Source organism: Triticum aestivum, chromosome 5A (genome assembly GCF_018294505.1).
Source record: "Triticum aestivum cultivar Chinese Spring chromosome 5A, IWGSC CS RefSeq v2.1, whole genome shotgun sequence".
Taxonomy (NCBI): domain Eukaryota; kingdom Viridiplantae; phylum Streptophyta; class Magnoliopsida; order Poales; family Poaceae; genus Triticum; species Triticum aestivum.
In genome coordinates, this window is record NC_057806.1 from 7,301,833 (window position 1) to 7,308,099 (window position 6,267).

The following is a 6,267-nucleotide window of genomic DNA, read 5'->3' on the forward strand; positions in this document are numbered from 1 at the left end:
TTTTCACCATCTAGCCTCAAATTTCATCCTACACCTCACGGGCGTTCACCAACATCTGCGAGGCCTTCCTTCGCGTCAAGCCGCACTTTGGCCTATGGCTGAAGACGTTCGTCATAAAGCCGAAAAGCAGCAGTGCCCAACTGGCGGAATGCGGCAGGGCAATGATGAGCAAGCTCTAGAAGGGGGCATGGATGGAGGGCACCTTCGTGGAGACAATCAAGGAGTGGCAGCGGGAGTGGTTCTACATCACCGCGCCGCTTGCCCGAAGGCCAGGCTGGGGTCCTAGCGTTCTCGGCCGATTCTCCGAGGGGGCTCATCTCATGGATGAGAAAGGGCCTGAATTGGGGCAACCCCGAGGAGGTAGCAGTGTTGAAGAAGAAGATCGAGTCCATGAGGGACAAGAAGAAGGTCAAGCTGGTGGACGTGATCGACGTCATGCTCCAGCGCCGCATTCTTCCACACCGACCTGGCGGGATGTGGACGGGGCTCTTCAAGCCGTGCAAGAGCATATATTCTCTGCCCTGGATTTTGGCCACGGGCCGAGCTGACTAGGTTTACATGTGATGATATAGGGATGGAGTCCACAACCCACGAACCCCAAATTGCACAAACTCGATGATGACGCGCCTCGTGGGGAGGGGGAGTTGATGCCCACCGGTCGCATGAAAATCCGATCACGACTTTAGACGTATGGTCTTCAGGTAGAACTTAGACTTAATCAGAGTGTATGCTAGCATGTTATAGAGATAGTGAATGATGGTGACCCTAGATTGGGTTTCGCATGCCGTCCGAATTTTCATCTCAAAAATTCTCAAAAGATATTTCGAACACCGACCGGAAACACTAATGTGCGAAAGGATCCCAAAAAATTTGTTTGGGGCCAAAACAAAACTAGTCCCGCCGAAAAATTGGGGTCCGGCTGGCGGTCACAGAGTTCAAACGAAACGAAACGAAACGAGAAAAACCCTACCCAACCCCCAGCTAAAAAAATAGAAAAAAGGAAAAAAAAAAGACTCTCTTCCTCCCCCGATTCATTTCTTCCCCTCGTCTCCCCCGCCGCCTCCCACCGGAGACCAAGAGCTGCGCCCTCTCCCCCTAACCCTAGGCCCCAGACCGAGTAGGTCAAGCGGCGGCCATGGCGCCCCAAGGTCCGCCTCCTCCGTCTGGTTCCTGCTCGATCTCCTCCAGCTCCAGATCCTCCACAATCTCGCGCGACGGGAGAGGAGCCTCCGCCTGCTTCTTCTCCGGCGACGGCGCGGCCGTGCGCCCCTGACGCCACTCTTCCGCGCGAGGAGAAAGCTGCCTGCAGCCCGGCTGCTCCGACCCTAGTGCCGGCGCCATGGTCCAGGGCCAGATTATCCACAATCTCGCGCTAAGGGAGAGGAGCCCCCGCGTGCTTCTTCTCCGGCGACCGCCCGGCCGTGCGCCCCTGAAGCCGCGTGAGGAGAAAGCTGCATGCGGCCCGGCTGCTCCGACCCTAGTGCCGACGCCATGGTCACCGGCAAGATCCCCTTCTCCCTCTATCGGCCCTCTTCTCCTCCCCGGCCACCGTCGTGGCCTTTGAGGACAAGGACGACGGCTGCGCGCTTGGCGTAGGCGGATTCCACCATCTCGTCATCACCTTCCAGGTCGCTCTACACCCGGACATGGGACTGGCGCGCGGGCGCCGACATCTGTGCGCCCGAGATCGTCGGAGCCGCATCAGGCTGGTTAACATCCTCTGCTACACCCCCGACGCGGGAGCGGGATGCATCGACCTCAACCCCCTGCCGCAGGAGGTCGAGGGCCGCCGGGACTGGGAGACCGCCGAGATGCCGGGCAGATTCAGCGCCGACCAGAGCGCCAAGGAGGTGGCCGTGCTCTACGTGGTGCCCGGCGACCGCGCCGGCCAGTTCCACGCCGAGAAGATGGGCTACCATGACGAGATGGTCCTGCTCTGCTCCCAGGGCACCGCTGAGGTGCTCGTGCTGGCTGCCAGACCTTGATAGTACTCGGATTTCATCCCCTTACGTCAGCTCAATCGGGGACATCTTCTCTACAGGTAATTACAAAAGCTCGAGCCTCTGTGTCTTCTCTACTACTTATTCTGCCGTAGAAATATAATTGCAGTTGCATCATTAATTGGATCAGCACACCATACCCGGGTCTGGGTTTGTACAACCAAGATATTGGATCAGCATGCATATTGACTAGATATGTGTTGAATGTTTCTCTACTTTTCTGAATTGCAACTGCACGTGCACGGCTGATTTGGTAAGGTTGGGTGTATATTTTCAGGTTTCATCAAAGTCTCAATCAAGTCCCAAGCTTGTTTGGATCCATTGCATTGCTAATTGTTAAGTTGACTGAATTTGTTTGGCAGACTAGCATGGATGGAAATATGCATTCACTTCCATGAAAGTTGAGCTTCTCAATTCTGATCTATAACCACAACTGCATTATTGGATGCATTAATCAGTACTACAGCAACTGAGTTAGTTCTGTTTTAATTTTTTAGACCTTATTATTGCTGCTGTGAAAGCATATATGGACACGTACAACTCTGCATGACTAGTAGATCGATGGTGATATATCAGCATGCATATTGACTCGACTGTTGAACTCGTACGATGGCAGGCTCCATCGGCCTCCTCTCCGGCGGAAGATACTACTTGGATTTCATCCCCTACGTCAGCTCATACGCGGAGATCATCTCTACAGGTAATTACAAAGTTTGAGCCTATTATTCTGGACTATTCTTCTGTATAATTACAGTTGTATTATTAATCGGATGCCTTGGTCAGCACCTACATGTATGGTGAGTTTCATTTTGAGATGCAGTGAGACCTTGGATGTTTCTGATGTGGAACCATATCATGGATCTGTCCAACTTTGCATGACTAGTAGAGCCATGGTGATATCAGCTTGCATATATTGATTAGATACATGTTGGCCGTTCCCCTAGTTCTCTGGTTTGGAGCTTTATTTGAATTCATAAGACCTTAATTTTGTAATTCTGGATGTATATTTTCAAGTTGCGTCGACCAGAGCGCCAAGGAGGTGGCCGTGATCTACATGGTGCCCGGCGACCGCGCTGGCCAGTTCCACGAAGGAGGTGGCCGTGATCTACATGGTGCCAGACTTTGATAATACTTGGATTTCATCCCCTACGTCAGCTCATTTGCGGACATCTTCTCTACAGGTAATTATAAAAGTTCGCCTTTGTGTCTTGCCTACTATTCTGCCACACAAATATAATTACAGTTGCATCATTAATTGGATGCTTTGATCGCAAGTACTACCTCCGTCCTGGTTTATAAGTCCCCTTTGTATTTTGTGCCAAATTTTGACTAGAGATTTAACTAACAAAATATAAACGCATGCCACCAAAAGTATATCGTTGGATTCATATTTGAACATAGTTTCCAATTATATTATTTTTTATGACATGCATTAACATTTTTTTAGTTAAATGTAAGGTCAAAGTTTGGCACTGAATACAACGGGGACTAATAAACCAGAACGGAGGTAGTACATGTTAGGTCAGTTTCATTTTGATACTTTGGATGTTTCTGATGTGAAACAATATCCGGTTCTGTACAACCAAGATATCGATTGGTATCAGCATGCATAGTGACTAGATATGTGTTGACTGTCTCTGAAGTTTTCTGAATTCCTACTCTATTTGGATCCAAGCGACCTTTGCACGACTAATTTTTTAAGGTTGGCCGTATGTTTTCAAGTTTTTGGAAGTCTCAGTCATGTCCCAAGTTTTGTTTGGATCCATTGCATTGCTAATTGTTCAGTTGACTGAATTTGTTTGGTAGACGAGCATGGAAATAGCATTCACTTTCATGAAAGTTGAGCTTGTCTATTGTGCTCTGTAAAGACAATTGCATTATTGGATGCATTAACCAGTACTACAGAAACCACAACCTCGTCATCACCTTCCAGGTCGCTCTCCACCCGGACATGGGAACATCTGCGCGCTCGAGATCGTCGGAGCCGAATCAGGCTGGCGCACATCCTCTGCTACACCCCCTACGCGGGATGTGTCGACCTCATCCCCCCGCCGCAGGAGGTCGAGGAGACCGGCAAGGAGGGAAACCTCATCGTCGACCACAGCGCCAAGGAGGTGGCCGTGCTCTACATGGTGCCCGGCGACCGCGCGGCCAGTTCCATGCCGAGAAGATGGGCTACCACGACGAGATGGTCCTGCTCTGCTCCCAGGGCGCCGCTGAGGTGGTCGTGTGGGACCCAATGACAGAGCTCGTGCTGGCTGGCGACTTACTCGGATTTCATCCCTACGTTAGCTCGTTCGCGGAGATCTACAGGCAATTACAAAAGCTCGAGCCTTTGTGTTTTCTTTACTACTTATTCCGCCATACACAAATATAATTACTGTTGCATCATTAATTGGATGCCTTGATCAGCACCTACATCTACATGTTAGTTTCATTTTGAGACTTTGGATGTTTCTGATGCGAAACCATATGCGGTTCTGTACAACCAAGATATTGGCATCAGCATGCATACTAACTAGATATATGTTGACTGTTTCCGTAGTTTTCTGAATTGCAACTTCATTTGGATCCATACGACCTTTGCATCGCTAATTTCGTAAGGTTGGATGTATATTTTCAAGTTTCCTGCAAGTCTCAGTCAAGTCCCAAGTTTGTTTGGATCCATTGCATTGCTAATTGTTCAGTTAACTGAATTTGTTTGGTAGACGGGCATGGAAATAGCATTCACTTTCATGAAAGTCGAGCTTGTCTATTCTGCTCCGTAACGACAATTGCATTATTGGATGCATTAATCAACTACAGAAACTATGTTAGTTCTGTTTAATTCGTTAGACCTTATTGTTGCTGGAGTGAAAACATATCTGGACCTGTATATCTCTGCATGACTAGTAGATTGATGGTGATATATCAGTATGCATATTGAGGTGAAAATGTTGAACCTGTACCTGTTAATTATACCTTGTTTCTGTAGTTTTCTGGTTTGCGGGTTTATTTGGATCCTGGACCTCGGCAGGCTGAATTGTTAGGCCCTGGTGTGTATTGTCGGCCATTATTCTAGATTGCATGGTTGACTAAATATCTTGATAAGTTGATACAATTTTTTTGGTAGATAGCAAGGAAATATACATTAAAGTTCCTGAAAGGTTGAGCTTGTCGTAAGTAGGTGTAATTAACAACTTGACACACTTTATTTCGTATTTAGGACAGCACATTGACGAGATGTGTCTACGTGCATTTGCTGTCAGTTGGATCAGGCTTCTTAAGTTTATTTGGTTTAATTCAATGGGACAGTAGTAGCCATTGACGAGACGTGTCTACATGCATTTGCTGTCAGATTGGTTCAATTCACATTTAAAAATAGTCCATGTGTCGTCCTTGTGGTACTAATTTCTTTGCGCATTGTATACACCCCTTTTGTCTGCTGATCTTGTTGAAGAATATCTATTTCATACTATTATATTTTGTTCTAGCCATTGAAACTAGCTTCCCAAAAATATTTGTTTACTTAGTATGTTAACTGTCGTTTTTATGCAAGTCTCTCAGGATTGTTTTTTTACAGTTTTGTTCTAGTTGTTGGAAGTAGTTTCCCCTCAAATGGATGTTTATTTAGTATGACTGTCTTATGGTAACCGTGAGGGTAATTATTTGTTTGCAATATACTTATTCAGGGCATTGTGGACCTGCAATGTTGCTTTCCCTTCTATCTATTGAAACTTTCTTGTCCAAAAACGTTTTCTCATGTACTATTAATACTGTTATGATCTTTGTTTGCCTTCTTTTCTCCAGTGCAATCTGAAATAGTAAAATTTGATCACTAGTATACTGTACTGATTGTGTCAGAGTTTTTATATTTCCAGGCTCAAAATAACTTACTTAAACTTGTAATGATGCAGCTGCCCTTTTGATTTAGGCTATATTTGAGTCCATCAAATGTATATGATCTTTTCAGGTGTTTTTGTGCTTTGGTAATTCAGTTGCAGTGAGTACCTTGTTTTTTTTTGTGTACATGGCGCTGATTTAAATCAAGATCCGGGGTATGTGGGACCGTGGGATCTTGATGAAAAGAGTGGAACGGGGAACCTTACTATTTTTTTTAGGTAGGAGAGATTTCAGTTGGCCTATGACTTAGAATCTTCTTATTTACTAGCCGCCCTAATGCTAGGTAGCTCGAGTTAACGAGAATGTAAGGTCACGCTTTCTTTCTTTCCCGGCAAATGGATCTATCAGGAGGGGATTGTCCCTATTTTATGATGCCAAAGTCTAT

At 46.6% G+C, this 6,267-nt stretch overlaps 1 long non-coding RNA gene across 1 annotated transcript; it reads left to right on the forward strand.

Moving 5' to 3' along the window:
- Positions 1–989: 989 nt before the first annotated feature.
- On the forward strand, positions 990–4,312 carry LOC123101964 (uncharacterized). Its single transcript, XR_006448679.1, has 4 exons — positions 990–2,041; positions 2,617–2,700; positions 3,015–3,181; positions 3,934–4,312. It is a non-coding gene; the product is annotated as an uncharacterized lncRNA (long non-coding RNA).
- Positions 4,313–6,267: the final 1,955 nt, after the last annotated feature.